This window comes from Cervus elaphus, chromosome 19 (genome assembly GCF_910594005.1).
Source record: "Cervus elaphus chromosome 19, mCerEla1.1, whole genome shotgun sequence".
Lineage (NCBI taxonomy): Eukaryota > Metazoa > Chordata > Mammalia > Artiodactyla > Cervidae > Cervus > Cervus elaphus.
Window position 1 is genome coordinate 7,952,129 of NC_057833.1, and position 23,283 is coordinate 7,975,411.

Here is a 23,283-nt window from a genome sequence, read left to right on the forward strand (position 1 = left end):
TTTAAAACTTTCATATGATAAATATAAAAAGTGAAAATACTAACAGTATATTTCTTTTTAAATAATATGATTTTTAGTAGAGTTTATATAACACTTCCACATTTCCTATGTTTCATAATCATTTAATTTTACTAACTGACTAAATGCAAAAACCCTGCCATCCAGCATGCTGTTAGCCAGCATTTCCAGCCCAGCCACGCGGCAGATGTTGCAGAAGAGGTTACTGAACCAAAAATGCGGTTTGGGGGGTTTAGGCAGAAAAAGGTAAAAAGCACAAAGGGATAAAATTTTCACTTTAAGAGTGATCATCAGTAAATCAAGAAAACGATGAATAGCGCTGAATGTAAGAATAAGAGTGACAGGAGAAGTGCGTTAAGACTGCAGAAATTCCAACACGAAGGTGAGAACTAGGAACCAGGGCTAAAGGAGACGAGAAAAATATGAAGGAGGATGGAACGCAAAAATAGCAATAAAGGTTTAAGTTACATTTATTGAGCACTTACTGTTATAAATACTATGCTGAAAAGTGAAAGTGTTAGTCATTCAGTCGTGTCCGACTCTTTGCGACCCCATGGACTGTAGCCTGCCACGGTCCTCTGTCCATGGGATTCTCCAAGAATACTCAAGTGGGCAGGTTTTCCTGACCCAAGGATCAAATTCAGGTCTCCTGCATTACAGGCAGATTCTTCACTGTCTGAGCTACCAGGGAAGTCTTATTAAATACTAGGGATGCTTTAATTTACTCCCAAAAAAATGACAGAGAAGGCAATGGCACCCCACTCCAGTACTCTTGTCTGGAAAATCCTATGGACGGAGGAGCCTGGAGGGCTGCAGTCCATGGGGTCGCTAAGAGTCGGACACGACTGAGCGACTTCACTTTCACTTTTCACTTTCATGCATTGGAGAAGGAAATGGCAACCCACTCCAGTGTTCTTGCCTGGAGAATCCCAGGGATGCGGGAGCCCAGTGGGCTGACATCTATGGGGTCACACAGAGTCGGACACGACTGAGGCGACTTAGCAGCAGCAGCAACAACAATGAAAGCATGATATTACTCCTAGAATGACCTTTATTCCTAGGAAGATGATATAACTCCCAGAGGAAGAAACTGGGAGGAAGGCAGGAGCACAGATAACTCTCTCATGAAGAATATCATGAAGAGTGACAGCATCAAGATTTATATTCAGGGCTTTTTATTTATGCTCAAGACCTTACCATACATGTCTTCTTTTGACTGAATCACTTTGAAAATTGATTCCTCACTAAGTGTATTTAATAAGTCTTTATTCGCTTGAATATTTACCTAGCAATACTTATCTATAAGTCAAATTTTACTATTCTAGCTCTAAAAGGAGAATAAAAGAATATCAGCAAGCAGGAAGTACAGCACCAGCTCACGTTCCATCAATCGTCCTTTTACTTATGATGGCTTTCACACGCAGATGCAATGCCTTGATCAATAACCACAAAAGTTGATTAACTGCTGTTTACTAAATCAAATCCTGCTTTAAGCTAATGTCTAAAACCAAAGCAGGAATTACGTGAGTTGGGTTATATAAAAACTGGTATATATCAGGTCATCTCCAGGAAGAGCTTTCCTGGGCCAAAAGGATGTTTTCCCCTTAGCCAGAAAGCATGATGTATGAGGGCTTCCCTGGCGGCTCAGACGATAAACAATCTGCGTGTAATGCAGGAGACCCAGGTTCAATCCCTGGGTGGGGAAGATCCCCTGGAGAAGAAAATGGCAACCCATTTTCTTGGGTTGGCAATCCAGTATTCTTGCCTGGGAAATCCCACGGACAGAGGAGCCTGGTGGGCTACCATCTATGGGATCGAAAAGGGGTGGACATGACTTAGTGACTAAGAGATGATGACGTATGAACAACTGAATCAATTTTAATATTGTAACCTGTTAAGAAAAAAATGGATACCAGGTCATTGGAGGGGACCAATGTACACCCTGAACATAAAGTGTTTTAAGGTGTCAAGAATATATACCTTTGACTTTGGTTAAAGATGGCTAAGTTGACTAATCCCACATACTTCTCTTTCCTTCCAAAATCTAATTGAAATAAAAATAAATAGACATTAGATAGAAACAAGAAGAGATTATTTTGATAGGCAAAATTTTTTTATGAAATTTTTGGAAATTGGAATCAATAAGAGAGTGAGTGTTTAAAATACATGCATATGTTTGCGCACACACAAACACACACACACACACACACGCAAAACCCAAAACAGGTAGAGAGGACTACCACAAAGGTGAAAGCCATGTATTCCAAGAATCTCATGCAAAACTCCAGAGAAGTTCCCCAGTATTCCATAGGAAGTCATCCAACAGCAGGGGCTGTCCAAAGACAAAATAATCAGGTAATTATTTCAAAGACTACAGAAATGCTGAACTGGTGTGCCCTGCTGCCCCTCATTATTCCCCATAATGCCATACACCTGAGTAATTCACCGCTATGCCCCAAACAGACAGCCCTTTTTGAAGAAGTGTTGGCTCTGTGGTGCGATGGAAGAACAGAGCAGAACTCAAGATAACTCCAGACCTCTGCCATGGAGAAAAATAAAAAGGCATATCTCTTTCCAAAACTGAAATAATAAACATGAAATAAGTCCATTTACAGAACAAAATCCAACTAATGGAATCTTAAGTAGCTGTCCTTCCAAGATTCAGTTGAACTAACCTGAGACCAGAACTAAACCTTTGTTACATTCCTGAAATGCATGCTATCTCACAAAGAAATAGTGAGACACATCAGCTTTTATCAATTATTTTATGGGGAGGTTGAGAAAACATACAATTACCCATCACATAGGAATAATTTATGAAGTATCAAGACATTATAATCACATACATTTAACTGTTCTTCCTAAAGACATCTATGCTTCATTTCCTTTCTCTCTTTTCTGACTGCAAGAATATCAAATTTTCTCTTCCTCTTCATTATGTCTGTGCCCTCCAGGGTCCTTGCTGATTTTAACATATATTTCCTACTTTCTGCTGAAGTAATTGTACTAGTGAAATATGTTTTAGTTCAAGCACCAACCAAAGTGTTTCCAAGTTTGCATAACCCTATGATTAGTTATATCTCTACCTACAAATCCTCTTCTAATACTTTTTGCCCTGTATATTATTTAATTGAACCATTTCCCTTGGGATCACTACTAACTGTCACTCTTTTGTAAGTCTTCCCATTCTTTATTTAGTTCCCCATAAAATGAGTCTACATTTGCCTTGCCAACATCTGTCTCTTCCCCTTACCACACAGGCTCATTTTTTCAAATGTTCCATGCATTCTTTATCCTATAACACTCATGTACAAAAGGAAATGTAATTCAAATTGGGTCCCCATATGGAAAGAATAAAGTGAATCTTTGGGGATCTGTATGATTAAATCTATAAATCTTCTCTATGGTCCAGTTGACATGTACCATCGCAAGATGCCTTCCATCTCACCTATCATGCAGTTGTACATTAAGAAAAAAGGCATTTGAAAGATTTTCCAGAATTCCAAGAAAGTTGCCTATATGACATCCAATGTAACAAATAAGTCAATAATAACAATATGGCTTAATTAGAACTTTTCAGAATGGCAGCTAGAAAAGTTAATTTCCTTGAGAGGTCAAATGGCATATTCAATTGCTTGAAATTTCCAAACCAGCCTCTGCAATTTCACTATCCTGATAGAATCATGAAACCTTATTTATTTGTCTAGGCTAATTAAATTCTACCTAAAGTACCACCACTACTGCTTTTCTGTAAGTTAGAGATGTTAATTACATGAGAATATTCAGTGTTATCATGCTAGGAAAGTTGATTACCACAGCCATGTTTTTAAAGGCTTGGCCCAAAGTCACTTTCTAACTGTTCTGCTGGAATGTCAATAAATCCTGTATATTCAAACACAGAACAGTTACCTAATCACCTTCTATCCCCTAGTTTGTATCTGATAGCTCTAGTTTTCATATATTATACATCATTTTGAAAAACATGTTAAGTCTAAAACATCAGAACTGTACATATTTTTTTTTAAAGTACAGAAAAACTATGAGCAAGAGGAAGATAAATTTTAATTGACAATGAGATTAAGATATAAAAGTAGAACAAAGGGCCATAAAGTAGAATGGCCATAAAGATACATGTATGGCTTAATAATTTAATCTGTTTTCTATTTTTAAATGAAAAGGAGCCCCTGGAAGTGTTTCGAATAGACTCTATGTTTCCTACTCAAGATCTCTTCCTTTCTCTTTCTTATTAAAAAAAGAAAAACACATTTTTATTATGGAAGTTATGTAGACTGGGGGTAAATTATGGTTAACCTAAGCCAGCCATGGTCATCTCATCTCCTCTGCAATAGTTGTTCTGCTAGTATGTGTTGTAGCTGGGCACCCAACCTGGTTCTGGCCAATGAAATTATAGGAGATAACTGGGGCTCTCTGGAGATGTTCCTTTGCATTTAGCTAGATGACTCTGAGAAAATTTGGCATGTGTTATTCTTTAGGATGTTACTCTTATGAGGATTTGACTCCCAGTGCTGCTACAAACACCTAACAACAATGACATAGACTAGCCTGATAACCAGCTTGACACTGAAAGTGCATAGCTGAAAAAAAAGGAAGTTGTAATTGCTGTGAATATCACTAAGTTGCTAAATAATCACTCTTAAACCAAACTGTCTCCTGACATCTAATTATACAAGATGGTTATACATGGTTATACATTAACCATGGAGGTTATACATTTATTGATGCTTTAATTTGGAAGAAGCAAATTTTCACTAGCCATTAACAGAAGATTTTCTAAAAAACATTTTCATGTGCAGTGAACATTGGGATGGACAATATTTCCAAACAGCATTCCTATAGCAAACATAAAGGTAGATTTGATAGTATTTTTATGAGAATATAGCATCAAAAAGAAACTCCATGAGAGTAAACCATCTGATCTATGCAATCTAGACTATGCTATAGTTTTCTCCTAGCCTGATTTTATTTCACAATAAATTCTAACCTATCTAGAGGTCTTCCAAAAGAACACATCAGAGGTTAAAATATAGCATTAATATTAGATATTCTGTCAAAGTAGAAGACGGAGGAAGAGTGGTAAGGAAGGAAGTAGGAGAAAGAAAATCCAAAATGGTCAAATACACAGAAAATTCCAGGATAACAATGTTAAACAATTTCTCAAAGGTTCTTGATGTACTAACGGGTGTTAAGAATATCTAAGTGATGCATGTAGCGTTTCCGACGTTATTCTGACCCTAGACCTCAGAGCATATAGAGGTAATATTTTCCTGTATTCTTATCATGCATAATATACAGAAAATCACATTCTATATAGTCTTTATGTATTCTTCCATGTAGATGAAACAACAGGAAACTGAGCAATTAATATACTAAAAACTGCCAAAAATCACTCCAGGCGTCACTCCCCTATGCTAGATTTTTGATCAGTGCACAACCAGCTGCGGGCTTCACTGGTGGCTCAGGGGTAAAAAATCCGCCTGCAGTGCACGAGACTCGGAGACCCGGGTTCAATCCCTGGGAGGGGACGATCCCTTGGAGGAAGAAATGGCAACCCGCTCCAATAATCTTGCCCAGAAAGCTCCACGGACAGAGGAGCCTGGTGGGCTGCATACCGCCCATGGGTCACAGCAGAGTCGCACCTGGCTGAGGGACCGAACAACTACCGCCAGCTGTACCGGACTGGTTTGCCACACGCTCCCTCACATGCTGCCTCCTGCAGCTCAGACGCTATTTAAGTGAACAGTGCAGATACTATCCATTTTATGGATCGGCTGGTGAAGTGGATAAAAAAGAAAATCTCAATCATATGTTAGAAAGGAGGAAAAAGGAATTATAAACTTTTTTTCGACACTCCAGACAAACATGAAAATGAGACAACCCAGCCCAGAGGCCTAGGCAGCCAAGAAGGCCAGCAGGGCTGCCGGCCATCGGAGCTGCCTGCCACCTGCAGCCTGGACCCGCAGGAGAGGCAGTGCGCGCACGCGCAGTGGCAGTGGCCTCCGCGGCGGCCACGAGCGCATGCGCCATGGGCAGCTAGGGAGCCGGGCGCCAGGAGAGGCCCGGCCAGAACGAGGGGCACCGGAAGCCGCTGCCACTGCGGCTGGGCCAAAGCCTCCGCGATGAAGGGCGCGACCAAGCTCAACGAACCTGTCTTCACTGAAGACCGAGACCTCCTCTCTGTGACTTACAAGAACGTGGGCGTTGCCTAACTGTCTTCCTGGAGGATCGTTGACCAGAAAAGCATGGCGGACCGGGAATGATAAGAAACTGGAGAAGGTCAAGGTTTACCGAGCGAAGATCAACGAGGAGCTGGAAACGGCGTGCAACGCCATGCTGGCTCTTCTGGACAAGCTCCTCCTTAGGAGCCGCAGTGATTTCCACCCTACCTGGAGATGAAAGGCAACTCCTATCGCTACCTGGCAGGGGCGGGTTCCGGTGAGAAGGAAGACCATGTGGTCCCACGCTCTGCAGACTGCGGCAAGGAAGCCTTCGCAATCAGCCGAGAGCACTTGCAGCCCACGCACCCCATCCGGCTAGGCCAGGCCTCAGCTTCCCGATGTTCTACCCAGAGATCCAGAAAGATCGCAGGCAAGCCTCCCTCTTAGCCTTTCACGATGCCGTAACCCAGCTGGACTCACTGAACGAGGATTTCTGTAAGGACTGCATGCTCATCTTGCGGCTGCTGCGAGACAACCTCACCCTCCGGAGGGGCAACCAACAGGACGAGGAAGCTGGAGGAAACAGCGCCGGCGCCTCGATCCTGACCCCCACCCTGCCACCCCCGGCCCTGCCTCATCACAGTCACCGAGTATCAAGTGCTGAACTTGTCAGCTACTCAGACTACTCGGATCTCCTCGCCGCTCTCGCGGGAAGCAGTTCTGGACAAATTCACTGGCATTGCTTTGGGCCGGTGGAAGCTTCCTTTTCCAATTGTGCAGACAGGTGCATTCCCAAGGAGGCCTTTTCTATACTATGCCTGCTGATCTAAGTGAAATGGAGGTGAAAGCAATGGGGAAGTTAGAAGGGAGAATTAGCGGACACAGGCTATTTAACAGTCAGCCATTTAACTGATTCATTTAAAACAAGCAGGTAATGTTTGTTAAAGCAGTATGTCTGTGCATGCAAAAATGAATTCACCGCCTCGCCTGTTTCTTAAACTGACGGAAAACTGTTCAGGGAAACTGAGACGGAGAGATCCTTGCTCCTTTCCATCCGCTTAATAATAAGCCTCACGTGACGATTAAGTTGCACCTTGTTTTCCCTCTTTAATGAGTTGCACAAACCTTCTTTTCAATGCAATACATCTGAAGTTTTGATACCTGTAACTTTTGGAGGAGGGGGAGGTTAGGATTATTTAAGAGTCATGGATTTATTTTTTGTAACTCTTTGGCTGTCATCCTTATGTGTCAGCCCATGTCAGTGGAAATGGATGATTATAAAATACTAGACTTTTAAATTATATCTTTTGGAGTTCAATGGGTAAATAAACGCTGTTTGGGAGTATTTAAAAAAAATAAGAAAAAAAATGAGATAACCTTTAGTTCAGTTCAGTCACTCAGTCATGTCCGACTCTCTGCAACCCTGTGGACTACAGCTCGCCAGGCATCCCTGTCCATCACCAACTCCCAGAGCTTACTCAAACTCATATCCATGGAGTCAGTGATGCCATCCAACGATCTCGTTCTCTGTCGTCCCCTTCACCTCCCGCCTTCAGTCTTTCCCAGCATCAGGGTCTTTTCAATTGAGTCAGTTCTTCACATCAGGCGGCCAAAGTATTGGAGTTTCAGCTTTGACATCAGTCCTCCCAGAGAATATTCAGGACAGAGATAACCTTAGATGATTCAGTCTAGAATATTAAATGATTCCTTTTGTATCTCATGATCTCACACTCACTGTCTCACATCCTTTGATACAAGTTTATTAAAAAGCATATATTGTTGAAATGAGACTACAGTTGACCCTCAGTGTGGGTTTGAATTGTGAGGGTCTACTTATATACCGATTTAGTTTAGTAAATACTTGCTATAGTACTACATGATCTTGATTGGTTGAGTCCACCAGTCAGAACCTCCAGGTGAAGAGGGCAGACTGAACTGTGGGTTTAGGACTGTTCGGGAGACAGTGCCCCAAACACTTCCCCACCCCAAGTTACTCCAGGGTCAACTATAGTCAGTTAAAGACTAGCCACTCTGAAAATATTGTAAATAATGTGGTTCACTGGGAGCTGCAATCCCTTGTTTACTTTCTTGGAAGTCTCTTTTGAATTCATCCAAGAAAACAACTAATCTATTGTTTTCTCCCCACAGCTCCCCATCTAATCCTAGCCCAGCTCCCTAGGTCAGGATTGTTCCATTCAGTAAGCCTTAATAGAGCAGGTACCTACTGCCAGGTGTCATGCCCAGTGCCGGCAGCGCAGAACTGGACAAGACATGATCCCTGACTTCAAGGAGCTCAGTCAGGTACATCTTAGCATTTGTCTGCCAGAAACTGATGAGTACTTAACTGTCTACAATCATGATGAGAACAGAGAGTGGAAAGTACATGTCATTAATCAATAGCAATTGCAGTGAAGAGGGGTTAATTCTTTTTTATTGCTGTGAGATTATTTACTTTGAGTAATGAGGCTAATACTTAGAAATTGCATCTAGTGATCGCTAAGACAACTGGCCAGTTTAATCATTTTGTTGTAGGAAGCAGGACCCTTCCAGGGCCTGAGAGTGAGCTCTTGTCTAGTGCTTGGGAGTGAGTTATTTGAGGAGACACCACATGCTGACAGAGCAAGAGTCTGTGTTGGAAAGGGGTGCCTCGGTGAAGAGCTGCAGCGGAAGGGAGCCCAGGAGACCTGCTGCGCCACATGGCTCAGTCGTGGGTTTTATGGCGATGGGATTAGTTTCCAGGTTGTCTGTGGCCAATCATTCTGACTCAAGATCCTTCTTGGTGGCATGCACATCACTCCGCCGAGATAAGATTCCAGTGAGGAGGATCCTGGAAGGTTGATGGACCATATTAACTGGCATCTCCTCTCTCCTTTTGAACTTTCCCAAATTTTTTCAGTTGGTAGTAGCTTGTTCGGTCCACATTTCTTACCAGGACCTCCTATTGTAAGAAAGTAAAAGGAATGAACACAAAAGCAAAAGAGAAGTGTCAGGCTCAAGAAATTTACAAAACAGTGGGAGAAATTGACTTGTGAATAGCCAATTTTAATAGAAGACCACACTGAAGGGAAGATAGAACAAAATGGAAAGGAAACTGAATGGAAAGTAGGGTGGGTAAGGGGCAATCAGGACGTTTTTATAGGGTAAGTAGCTTTTTGACTAGGCATTGAAGGAAGAGTATGATTTTTATTACAAGTTAAATAGGAGAAGTTCATCCATCACCACAGACATTCTCTCAGCTTTAAGCTTTAATCTTCCATTCTTATGAAACTCTGCTTTGCCATCATTCTTAGCAGACATCATTCTTGTCGCACTGACTGGGTCTTGAATTTATGGCACTTAAGTGCTTATAAGTTTATCGGGAGAAAAGTTGCTTTTAATACCAAATTTTCTAGGTCATAATGGGATTTGGGGAAAATCCACCTGTCATGGGGGTTATTTGACTCTGAATTTATATCAGTTCAAAGATGCTTAGATCACAAACTCATTCCACTCAGCTTGAAAAATAGAATCCATATATCAAATGTTATAGCCGAAAGGTACACAGCCAGCATGTAACCCAAACATCTTGATGGGAAAACAGAAACCAAAAGCTGTTAAGGGAATTGCTGAAGGTCACATTGGAATTTCTGTAGAAGAAATGGTGCAAAAAATTGGGACACAGGTGACCTCATTGTTTTCTCTCAGTCAGACCTATCTTCCGTGATTTGCTTGGATTCACCACTGGTTCAAATATCCCAATTGCCAAGCTCACCAGGCTCCATGAGAAGGGATTTGTTTGGCTGTCTTTACTGACACTCTATATCTAGGAATTATTGGTGATGTGATAAAGCAGGAAATCATGTCTTTCACTGAAAACTTTCCACACAAATCAAAAAATGCTTTTAGCACTACCCTTGTCTTTTTTCAACCACAATTTATATATATTTTCCTGTCAAAAGGAATGTGCTTTATGCACAAATTAGCATCTGTCTTGCTCATGCTGAATCTGTATAATCAGTATAATAACAAGAGAAATGGCTCATAATTTTTGCCTTATGTTTTTTTCAATTTGATAAATTAAAAAGCAGTGCCAAATTGCAGTTGCGAAGATGCAGCTGAGAAGTATGTTTAACTGCTGCAGCCTCATACAGTCTTTATGGGAAGAAAGGCCACATCTGTTTCTTCTGTAAGCTTGAGGAATGATGACACTCATGAGAGAAACAGCAATTCAGGAATCTCTCTGATTTTATGAACCAAACCAAAAGGAAAAAACCCATGTCCTTGAAAAGAAGTGTCCTTGTGAAAAGAAAGAAAGAAGTGATCTTTAGTTTCTCTAGGCTCTGCTGTATTCTCTGGGGAAAAAAAGGTGAGCCAGATAATCCTAATTTCAAACCACTTAGAACATTTTCTGATAATTAATATGCTTAAATCTTAACAGTATCTCTATCAAGGGTTTTCTACAGAGAAGTATTACATTGCAATATTGTACCATGTTATTCCTATATTTAGTGTTTATAATTCTCATTTAATCTTACCATGTAATAAGAAACACTTGTGCCCTAACATGTTAACATATAATGCTGATGTGGAAAAAATCATTGGCAAATGACTTTGTAGCTATGGATAGAATTACAATCATTTTCAGAAATATTATGTGATCATTTTTATTGCTAAGCATGTATCTACAGTCCAGTGACAGACGGTAGATAAACCTCCAGCAGGAAGTAACATAAGAGGCCAGGAAAATACATTGTCAGTAGAGAGCTTTGAAAAAGTAAAAATTAACTAAGTCAGGATGCTAAAGAAATAGCAATATCCCCTATGAATTACATGAACATATCTAATTAATTCTTACACTTTAATGCTCTAATATATGATGAATTGTTTAAAACTCTACATGCTCAAATGGAACTGCAATTTGTTCTTTGAGTGACCTGTGTGACACAATTATGAGAAATAATTTACTGCAATCTTAGGCTGCATTGGTGGGAGTATAATATTCAGAACAAAGGAGATGAAAAGCACACAGGGCTCATCAGGAACGGCAAAGCTCGTCTTTGTATCAGAATGCCAGCTAATAAAGTTTAAAGAGATAAAATTAGAAATGCTGCGCCTGCCAGTGTCATAATTGATGAAGACAAGAGTCATCAATAGATGCTAAAACTGTAGGTATAAATTTTGGAGGACAAGATGCTCATATAGTCTTAAAGAAATATTACCCCCCATATGTGGATTAATTACAAAGGAGAATACTGACCTCTATAAAGGAGAGTCTGGAAACACCATGTTAAATGATGGTGATCAAATGACCAAAATATTTGCCACCAGAAGTGAAACCAGCTGACACCTTGCTCCTCTTAATGCAATAGAGTGATAAGACACAATTTTACCTATGTGGTATTATTGTGAAAATGTTTAACCTGAATCTAATAATGATAAAGCAATCAGACCAATTCCAACTGTGGAATATTCTGTAAGACATCAGCCCTATAGTCTTTTTAAAAAGAAAATAATCAAAGAAAAGTGAGAGAACTTGAAGAATATTAGAGACACAACTGCCAAATGTAAACCATGATCCTTGATTGGATCCTGGGACAGGGAATAAAGAAGTACCTATAAATAACAATTGGACAGTTAGGTGTATTTGAATGTTGACTGTTTATTGTCATAGCAATGTTACATTCTTGGATGTGTTAATGGTACAGTGATAATATGATAAAATGTCTTTGCTCTCATAAAATACATGCTATTTTTTAGGGGCAAATATATTTTTGGGCAGTGAATGTTTTAAAATGTCAGCAACTTGATAGCAAGCTTCAGGCAAAAATTTGTATATTTTTATATGGACAAAGAAAAATAAATGAGAATATTAAATATTTGTTAATACAGGTGAATAAAACAATGTTCCTTCAACTTCTCTCTAGATTTATTATATTTTTGATTGGGATTAAAAAAAGAGTGAATCAGGAGTACTGAGTTCAATTCTTGATACCACATTTTAAAGGAGATTTCCATGTCCCAGAGAAAGGTGAAAGGATTAAATAACAAGACGATGAGGGTCATCTCAATAGATGCAGAAAAAGCCTTTGACAAAATTCAACATCCATTTATGATAAAAACTCTCCAGAAAGCAGGAATAGAAGGAACATACCTCAACATAATAAAAGCTATATATAACAAACCCACATCAAACATTATCCTCGATGATGAAAAATTGAAAGCATTTCCCCTAAAATCAGGAACAAGACAAGGGTGCCCACTCTCACCACTACTATTCAACATAGTTTTGGTGGAAGTTTTGGCCACAGAAATCAGAGCAGAAAAAGAAATGAAAAAGGAATCCAGATAGGAAAAGAAGAAGTGAAACTCTCACTGTTTGCAGATGACATGATCCTCTACATAGAAAACCCTAAAGACTCTACCAGAAAATTACTAGAGCTAATCAATGAATATAGTAAAGTTGCAGGGTATAAAATTAACACACAGAAATCCCTTGCATTCCTATACACTAACAATGAGAAAACAGAAAGAGAAATTAAGGAAACAATACCATTCACCATTGCAACAAAAAGAATAAAATGCTTAGGAGTATATCTACCTAAAGAAACAAAAGACCTATACATAGAAAACTATAAAATACTGATGAAAGAAATCAAAGAGGACACAAACAGATGGAGAAATATACCATGCTCATGGATTGGAAGAATCAAATATTGTGAAAATGACTGTACTACCCAAAGCAATCTATAGATTCAATGCAATCCCTATCAAGCTACCAACGGTATTTTTCACAGAACTAGAACAAATAATTTCACAATTTGTATGGAAATACAAAAAACCTCGAATAGCCAAAGTAATCTTGAGAAAGAAGAATGGAACTGGAGGAATCAACCTGCCTGACTTCAGGCTGTACTACAAAGCCATTGTCATTAAGACAGTATGGTACTGGCACAAAGACAGAAATATAGATCAATGGAACAAAATAGAAAGCCCAGAAATAAATCCACATACTTATGGACACCTTATCTTCGACAAAGGAGGCAAGGATATACAATGGAAAAAAGACAACCTCTTTAACAAGTGGTGCTGGGAAAACTGGTCAACCACTTGTAAAAGAATGAAACTAGAACACTTTCTAACACCATACACAAAAATAAACTCAAAATGGATTAAAGATCTAAATGTAAGACCAGAAACTATAAAAGTCCTAGAGGAGAACATAGGCAAAACACTCTCCGACATAAATCACAGCAAGATCCTCTATGACCCACCTCCCAGAATATTGGAAATAAAAGCAAAAATAAACAAGTGGGACCTAATGAAACTTAAAAGCTTTTGCACAACAAAGGAAACTATAAGCAAGGTGAAAAGACAGCCTTCAGAATGGGAGAAAATAATAGCAAATGAAGCAACGGACAAAGAATTAATCTCAAAAATCAGAAAAATAAAAGACCAAATCAAAAAATGGGCCAAAGATCTAAACAGATATTTCTCCAAAGAAGACATACAGATGGCTAACAAACACATGAAAAGATGCTCAACATCACTCATTATCAGAGAAATGCAAATCAAAACCTCAGTGAGGTACCATTACGCACCAGTCAGAATGGCTGCTATCCAAAAGTCTACAAGCAATAAATGCTGGAGAGGGTGTGGAGAAAAGGGAACCCTCTTACACTGTTGGTGGGAATGCAAACTAGTACAGCCGCTATGGAGAACAGTGTGGAGATTCCTTAAAAAACTGGAAATAGAGCTGCCATATGACCCAGCAATCCCACTTCTGGGCATACACACTGAGGAAACCAGATCTGAAAGAGACACGTGTACCCCAATGTTCATTGCAGCACTGTTTATAATAGCCAGGACTTGGAAGCAACCTAGATGCCCCTCCGCAGATGAATGGATAAGGAAGCTGTGGTACATATACATGATGGAATATTACTCAGCCATTAAAAAGAATTCATTTGAATCAGTTCTAATGAGATGGATAAAACTGGAGCCCATTATACAGAGTGAAGTAAGCCAGAAAGAAAAACACCAATGCAGTATACTAACGCATACATATGGAATTTAGAAAGATGGTAACAATAACCCTATATGCAAGACAGAAAAAGAGACACAGATGTATAGAACAGACTTTTGGACTCTATGGGAGAAGGTGAGGGTGGGATGATCTGAGAGAACAGCATCATAACATGTATATTATCAAGTGTGAAACAGATCGCCAGTCCAGGTTGGATGCATGAGACAAGGGCTTGGGGCTGGTGCACTGGGACGACCCAGAGGGATGGGATGGGGAGGGAGTTGGGAGGGGGGTTCAGGATGGGGAACACATGTAAATCCATGGCTGATTCATGTCAATGTATGGCAAAAACCACTACAATATTGTAAAGTAATTAGCCTCCAACTAATAAAAGAAAATTGGGGGAAAAAGAAAAGATGATGAGGGTCAAGAAGCAATGTCATAAAAAAATTGGGGATTGTTCATGTGCAGAAGGACAACTATTCTTCTGGATCTGAAAATACAGTCATATAGAAGATGGAGTAAATTTTTTCTATTTCTTTTAAAAGAATGCCTCAGACAAATGATTGAATGTAGCAAGCAACCTAAAACCAAAAACAGCAGAAACAAATGGCAGTTTTGCTAAAGTGGATAAGAGGTCGAAAAGACCTCTTCACTTACCTTCAAATCTAAGAGTCCATGGTCGAAATCAGAAACAGATCACATTCTTCTGGAAGCACAGTGACACTCACTGCATAGTAGCGCCCCCACAGTTTGCTTCAGTGTTTTCAGACCATCAGGTCCTGATCAAAAGCAATACTCAGGGATTTCCCTGGCGGAACAGGGGATAAGAATCTGCCTGCCAATGCAGGAGACCCGGGTTCAATCCCTAGTCTGGAAAGATTCCACATGCCACAGAGCAACTAAGCAAGCCACAGCTCCTGGGCCCATGCACCGAGAGCCTGTGCTCCACAAGAGAAGCCATCCCAAGGAGAAGCCCACACCCCACAGCTAGACAGTAGCCCCCTCTCACCACGACCAGAGGAAGCCCGCGAGCAACAGCGAAGACCCCAGTCAGCCAAGAATAAATAAATAAAATATTTATTTTAGAAAAGCAATACTCAGACTTCTGATTCCAAATGTGTGTGTGTGTGTGTGTGTGTGTGTGTGTGTTTAAAGAGAAGCACACCCATTATATGTGAGGCATTTTTTAAGCACTAGAATTTCAGAACAAGCAAGAGTGATGAGGTTTCTCTTCCTGTGGCTTTTCAGTCTGGCTCATAGTTTTGGAAAACAGTGAGAATTAAGAAAATGGGGTTTTGTCCATTTTGTAGAAATGTTCTCTTGTGCTTGAGGAAGAATTATAAAGGTTATCCTGAAAAGCCAGATCTTCTTTAATGAAAATATTTCTGAGACAGGTTTTGTCCTGTTAATATCTAAGTACTTTTCTGAAACACCTGGTCCAATGTACATATCTTGGGAAAATAAACATCATTACTATTTACTTTTATTATACCTACTTTTTGTTATTTGGTACATGTACATATCTAAATTTATGTCAATATGAATTAAGGTGGGTTCAATAATTCTTTTATTATATTGTAGTATTGATGTTGAGATAACTGAATGTTCTCTGCAAAAGTAAGGTTGATAATTTTTTGCTATTATATGTTCAAAAAACCAAGTACATGTTTCTTGGCTAAGTCACTCAGTCATGTCCAATTCTTTGTGACCCCATGAACTGTAGCCCACCAGGCTCCTTTGTCCATGGGACTCTCCAGGCAAGAATGCTGGAGTGGGAAGCCATTCCCTTCTCTAGAGGTCTTCTAGACTCAGGGAATTCTTCACCATCTGAGCCACCAGGGAAGTTTAAGTACATGTTGAATATCAGTAAATTAAAAGAATGGGGCTTTTTTTCAAATAACTTGGTCAGTTTTCTATCTCTGTAAGAAGGTACTTTGGTAGATCTTGTTTAGAATCTTCATAAAGCTGGAGCAAATCTTATTCAGAGTGGTCTGTGCCAGAGGAGATGATCCTAGTTGACCAAAATTGGCAGGATATTTTTTCTTTTTGAGGAAGCCCCAGATGTTGATGGAGTGTCGAATTGTGTGAAGGGGAAGAGTGGAGGGAAAAACAGTGAAGAAGCCCTGAGCATATTAGACCAAAGATCATGGTGAGACCGTAAACTGAAAATGATTCTTTTGGTGAAACAAAATCAGTACAAGTGGTTCATGATTAAAGCTTTGAAGGTTTAAGGGCAGGCTTTTATAGGAGTGAGTCTACTTGGTGAGCCTGCCAACTTAAAGGAACCAAAGTCAGAGAGACCAACGTGTCATTTCCTGCCAGACTTACTTGCTCTATACCCTTCCAGAGACTAGCAAAATTTATCTTTGGCATTCATATTTAGGCTAGATTTTCCCATGGAATCAAACTAGTTTCTTCTTTATTTATTGGCGTCTCAAGCTTGTGAGAGTTGGCCCTGGTCTTTCATCCACAGCCTCAGGGAAATTGCTGCTTTTTCATCCTTAACTACTCAGTTCAATACAATAAGGATTCCAGAAACACTAGCCAAGCCCTTCGTGGAAGTATGTGGATTGTGGAGCTATGATAATTTATTGTCCCTAAAGACTTTGTTTTGTTATTATTTATCCATTAATTCAAAATTACTTACAAAATAAAGTGATTTATTATCAGACACAACAAAAATCAGAGTTAGTTCCAGTTAATGGTTCCAGGGTTGTTGTTTTAGGGCCCAGTGCCATCCTCAGAGACACGGCTTTTTTTTCCCTTTTTTTTCCTAAAATTTGTCTCCTGTGGTGACAAATGTCTCTGTTAGTTTCAAACTTCATATCCTGACATTGCAGCATATAAAAACCAGAAAAGACCACCCCATCCTCACATGGGATGTCCCAGAATCCCCACAAAAAAAATCATCTCTCAAATGGGTCTCATGGACCAGGATGGAATGAAGTCATCTTTTCTAAACCAACCATGAAAAGGGTAATAGAACTGTTCCTATTGACTTAGATTAACCAAGATTTAATCTCTCTAAGGTTTACTCAAGCCTTAAGTGATTCATGAGACTGCTAGAAATACAAAGTCAGGATTTCGATGGCAAGGAATAATTGAAGAGGAAATGGTGCTTAAAGGGGCAGCCAGTGGGGTCAGGGACATATTCCCCTTGTTGAAATCTCTATCTTTCTTGACTTCTTGTAGAAGTCTCACTCTTTTCTTAAAATTTCTCCTTTGGGCAGCTTCCCTCAACATGCAAAGTTAGTTACTCTCCTGTGTACTCACGCGGGATCTCATACATACCCACCTCCCTATAGAACCTAACACACAGGATCACATGATCCAAACATCTGTTGTCTCCATTAGACCTTGAGTACCTGGTAATTCTATTCTGTAAGCCTACATCTATCACTACAATAGATATTGTATGTTCTTTGTGAATATTTACAGAAGAGCAGGAGAAAAACAGAGAGCAAGAAGAAATAAAAGATAAAGAAGGGAAATATTGAAGATTAAAATGATAATATTTACTGATGATTTACTGATGATTACATAGACATGAGTATCAATATTTAGCATGAGCACTGAAGATTAGCTGGCTTCCCAGGTGGCACAGTGATAAAGAATCTGCCTACCAATGCAGGAGATGCAGGAGCTCGGGTTTAGTCCCTGAGTTGGGAAGATCCCCTGGAGAAGGAAATGGCAACCGACTTCAGTATTCTTGCCTGGAAAATTCCATGGACAGAGGAACCTGGTGGGCTAACGTCCATGAGGTCACAAAGAGTCAGACATGACTGAGTGATTGAGCACCACCACATTAAAGATTATTAAGCAGACAATTTTATAAATATGTTCAGCAATTTACAAATACATAACCAAGGGAATATTTCATGCAAACATGAGCTCAATAAAGGACAGAAGTGGTATGGACCTAACAGAAGCAGAAGATACTAAGAAGAGGTGGCAAGAATACACAAAGGAACTATACAAAAAAGATCTTCATGACCCAGATAATCACGATGGTGTGATCACTCACCTAGAGCCAGACATCCTGGAATGTGAAGTCAAGTAGGCCTTAGAAAGCATCACTACGAACAAAGCTAGTGGAGGTGATGGAATTCCAGTTGAGCTATTTCAAATCCTGAAAGATGATGCTATGAAAGTGCCACACTCAATATGCCAGCAAATTTGGAAAACTCAGCAGTGGCCACAGGACTGGAAAAGATCAGTTTTCATTCCAATTCCAAAGAAAAGCAATGCCAAAGAATGCTCAAACTACCGCACAATTGCACTCATCTGACATGCTAGTAAAGTAATGCTCAAAATTCTCCAAGCCAGGCTTCAGCAATATGTGAACTGTGAACTTCCAGATGTTCAAGCTGGTTTCAGAAAAGGCAGAGGAACCAGAGGTCAAATTGCCAATATCTGCTGGATCATCGAAAAAGCAAGAGAGTTCCAGAAAAACATCTATTTCTGTATTATTGACTATGCCAAAACCTTTGACTGTGTGGATCACAATAAACTGTGGAGAATTCTGAAAGAGATGGGAATACCAGACCACCTGACCTGCCTCTTGAGAAACCTGTATGCAGGTCGGGAAGCAACAGTTAGAAGTGGACATGGAACAACAGACTGGTTCCAAATAGGAAAAGGCTGTATATTGTCACCCTGCTTATTTAACTTATATGCATAGTACATCATGAGAAATCCTGGGCTGGAAGAAGCACAAGCTGGAATCCAGATTTCCAGGAGAAATATGAATAACCTCAGATATGCAGATGACACCACCCTTATGGCAGAAAGTGAAGAAGAACTAAAGAGCCTCTTGATGAAAGTGAGAAGAGTGAAAAAGTTGGCTTGATGCTCAACATTCAGAAAACTAAAATCATGACATCCAGTCCGATCACTTCACGGCAAATAGATGGGGAATCAGTGGAAACAGTGACTGACTTTATTTTTCTGGGCTCCAAAAGCACTGCAGATGGTGATTGCAGCCATGAAATTAAAAGACGCTTACTCCTTGGAAAGAAAGTGATGTCCAACCTAGACAGCATATTGAAAAGCAGAGACATTACTTTGTCAACAAAGGTCCGTCTAGTCAAAGCTATGGTTTTTTCAGTGGTCATGTATGGATGTGAGAGTTGGACTGTGAAGAAAGCTGAGGGCCGAAGAATTGATGCTTTTGAACTGTGGTGTTGGAGAAGACTCTTGAGGGTCCTTTGGACTGCAAGGAGATCCAACCAGTCCATCCTAAGAAATCAGTCCTGGGTGTTCATTGGAAGGACTGATGCTGAAGCTGAAACTCCAGTACTTTGGCCACATCATGCGAAGAGTTGACTCATTGGAAAAGACCCTGATGCTGGGAGGGATTGGGGACAGGAGGAGAAGGGGATGACAGAGGATGAGATGGTTGGATGGCATCACCGATTCAGTGGACATGGGTTTGGGTGGATTCTGGGAGCTGGTGATGGACAGGGAGGCCTGGTGTGCTGAGATTCATGGGGTCACAAAGAGTCAGACACGACTGAGTGACTGAACGGAACTGAAATGTTCGATGCTGTTTTTCTGTACTCTGTTTTAACCATCCCTTTAATGATGCTCCCTTTAGCAAAGTCACAGTGGTAGTCTCCTCCCTGAAATAGTTCCACACAGAGGTGTGGCTCAGGTGAGCGCAGGTGACAAGGAGAGTGGTCTCCTCAGCCGAATATATTTTTAAAGTGGTACTTATGAAAAAATGTTTAAAACACTCAGTTAATACAGTAGTTGTTAGCATTGTGTGATGAAAAGATCTTAGGGGGAAAAAACAGTATGAAAGCAAGACCGTGAGATACCTGGGAAGGGGAACCAAAGCACAAAACCGTTGTTCGGTTTGCTCTCTCAGGAAATAAAGTGCAGACTTCTGAGCCACCTTACTCCCCTCACCCTCCCCCCACACAGGGTTAACCCTTGCTAGGCTTCCCGTTCCCCAAGATAAACTTGGCACTAAATATCCACATGCCTCCCTTGTGCCAGTACTATCCTAGACAGCTAGGATGCATCCATGAGTAAAACAGAGAAAGATGGCCTCTTGAGGGGTTTCAGTCGGGAGCATCTGAGCTGGGGAAGCAGAGAGAGCTGCGGCACACTCAGACTGCAGCTGTGTCTTTGGCGATAGATGACAAAAAGAGCATTAATTTCCAAGAAGAGATACACCTATTCTCATTACCTGGGCTCAAGTAAAAGACATTCAGGGGACCCATCAGCACTCAACCAGTGAAGTCTGCTGGCTAAGAACGTAGGGAACCCATATGTTATAAGTGAATTTCCTAAATTCCCATTAGGCTTCCCTGGACATGTAAAACAGATGAGGTCATGAGTGCTAACATATCTCCCAGTATACATCTGGGAAAGAAAAGGACAAAGGAAGAAATAATGTAGTAAAAAAAAGAGAAAGGAAAAAAAAAAAACAAGTATATAGAGCATGCCCACTTGGTACTGTGGAAGATAGTATTTGGATAAATTTAGTGTGAGATTTAAACTATTATGTGGAGGAATTACCTGGAGGAATGCCTAAAAAGAGCCTTTTTATTTTATTTTTGGTTGCACTGCATGGTTTATAGGATGTAGTTCCCATCCAAGGATCTAATCACAAATCATGCCCCCTACAGTGGAAGCACAGAGTCCTAACCACTCGACTGCCAGAGAATTCCCAGAAGATGCTTTAACTAATGGCTTCATGAAGGTAATAAAAGGAGTCCACTGAAATGGAAAACAGCTACTAGTTCTTTCCATGATGACTACACACTGAAAGCCAGATACTTGATATTTGCACATAACTTCAGCATGGTTACGTATAAAGCCATTAGAAATATTGCAAGCTTCACTTTGGACAGTGAATTTCTAAATCCTCCTCACTAGCTCACTAGCTAAGTGATTTGGTCTGATCTGGCCAGAACATACTTTTCTTCTTGCTGTGTTCAGGTTCTGCTTCTTGGCTTCCCATTGTCTCACACTTCCAGGCAACCTGGGGCTATTACATTCACTGCCTTGATCTCACATCTACAGCTGCACTTGTTTCCAGATCACTTTACAGATGGTATTTCTCAAGTCTGTTGCTAGGAAAGCTCTGCCAACTGCCCCAGTGCTGGTTGCTCACCGCTAGGGACCAACTTTTCTTTTGATTTCTATGGCCCTGAAGCTCTCTTTGTCTATGTCGTGTTCATGACCAAATGCGTTTTGTCTGGCTTATGCTCTGCTAGTCTTTTAGACTAGAAGGGTGATTGAGACCAAGCCCAGCCTGGAGTATATCTCTTCCTTAAAAGTAGGCTCCATCACACTCCGTACGTTCCTCTGTCAGATGTCTCTTCTTGCTGCCTCTTCCTTGTTTAGCACGTGTTGTGTGCTGTACTTAGTCGCTCAGTCGTGTCTGACTCTTTGAGACCCCATGGACGGTATCCCATCGGGCTCCTCTATCCAAGAGAGAGGAGCAGTATTCTTCAGGCAAGAATACTGGAGTGGATTGCCATGCCCTACTCTAGGGTATCTTCCTAACCCAGGGATTGAACCCAGGTCTCCCGCATTGCAAGTGGATTCTTTACCATCCAAGCCACCAGGGAAGCCTGGTTTGGCATGACCATTATCACATAAAGCACAGGGTAATCCTGATATAGGTAGATTCTGAGTATGGAGATAAGCAGGTACAAATAAGAAGCCATTATTAGAAACACCTCATGCATGCATGCTTCGTTGCTTAAGTCCTTTCCGACTCTTTGTGACCCATTCTATGGACTGTAGCCCACCAGGCTCCTCTGTCCTTGGGATTCTCCAGGCAAGACTAATGGAGTGGGTTGCCATGCCCTCCTCCAGGAGATCTTTCTGACCCAGGGATCAAACCTGTGTCTCTTAAGTCTTCTGCATACGCAGGTGGGCTCTTTACCACTGGCGCCCCCTGGGAAGCCCCATTAGAAACACAGTAACAGAGAATTTAAATGTGAGAGGCTCAAAAGCAAAGAGGCAAGGAAACAAGGCAGAAATAAATCTACATTTGCAAATAATAGAATTTGCAAAATAATAAGGAATTTCATCTCATGTTGCTGGAAATTCATTTAAACTAAAATTTTCATTTTCACTTAATTGAGTTAATATTTTGTTCGATTACAGTGTTACAGAATGAACTATTTTAACAAACAGTGTATCAATGTAATAAAAATTCAGTAGCCTGTTACTATGGGTAAAAGATATATTTTTATATTCTCCCTAATATTTTAGCTGGAATTTAAAACAATGAAGTCTAACAGATTAAAAAAAGGAAAAGACGTGCCATCCATCGAGGGCTTAAGTGTGCCAAGCACTATGCTAAAATTAATATATTACCTCACTCTTCCTCATAATCATCCGATATGGTAACAATCATTCATTTTACAGATGCTAAAACTGAGGGCTAGAAAGGAAAATGCCCAGGTTGACGCATCTCTTTAGGGAAACAGCTGGGCTTTGCACCTGGCTGTCTTGCTTCAAGGCCATGTTCCTAATAACCAGCTATACCAGAGAAGTCTGAAACGCCAGCTTCCACATGAAGCGAGTCTCCACATCCAGACTGTAGCTCGTTTGTGGCACCAGCGCTCTGACATCGGTAGCTGAACCTGAGGTGCTCTCCGTTTGTCCTGAATTTCCCTCTGCAGTCAGCTTGTCAGTCAGCGGAAACCATCCAGTGTGAGTGATGTCTTTCCATTGAGTCCGGCGTGTTGCCACGCACACAGTGGGAAGCCGCCTTCGCTGGCGGAGGCTGAATGATGCATCAGATCCTCAGCCTCAGACTTCGAGATAACGTGTATCTGCCCAGAGGGCTTGTGTTCTGTCACTTATCTGTCTGTGTGGAATCCGCACCACTGGAATCGAGGTGCGGGCCCTACACGGCAGACTGCAAAACAAGAGATGATGCGGGACTGGTCACTGTGGACACCAGACTTCTGAGATGAAAGAACCTCTTGGCATTGCTATGTGAGCATGTTTCCAACAATGGACTGTCTCTTCCTTCTAGAAGTCTAATTCTCCCAAATTGCTTAAAGAACTTTGATTTTGTTTTTATTTTTTAGTTAATTTTTATTGGATATAGTT

The 23,283-nt window shown here is 40.6% G+C and overlaps 1 pseudogene; it reads left to right on the plus strand.

Annotated features, from left to right (window-relative positions):
- The first annotated feature begins 327 nt into the window (after positions 1–327).
- Positions 328–7,024, plus strand: LOC122675871 (annotated as a pseudogene).
- The last annotated feature ends 16,259 nt before the right edge of the window (positions 7,025–23,283 follow it).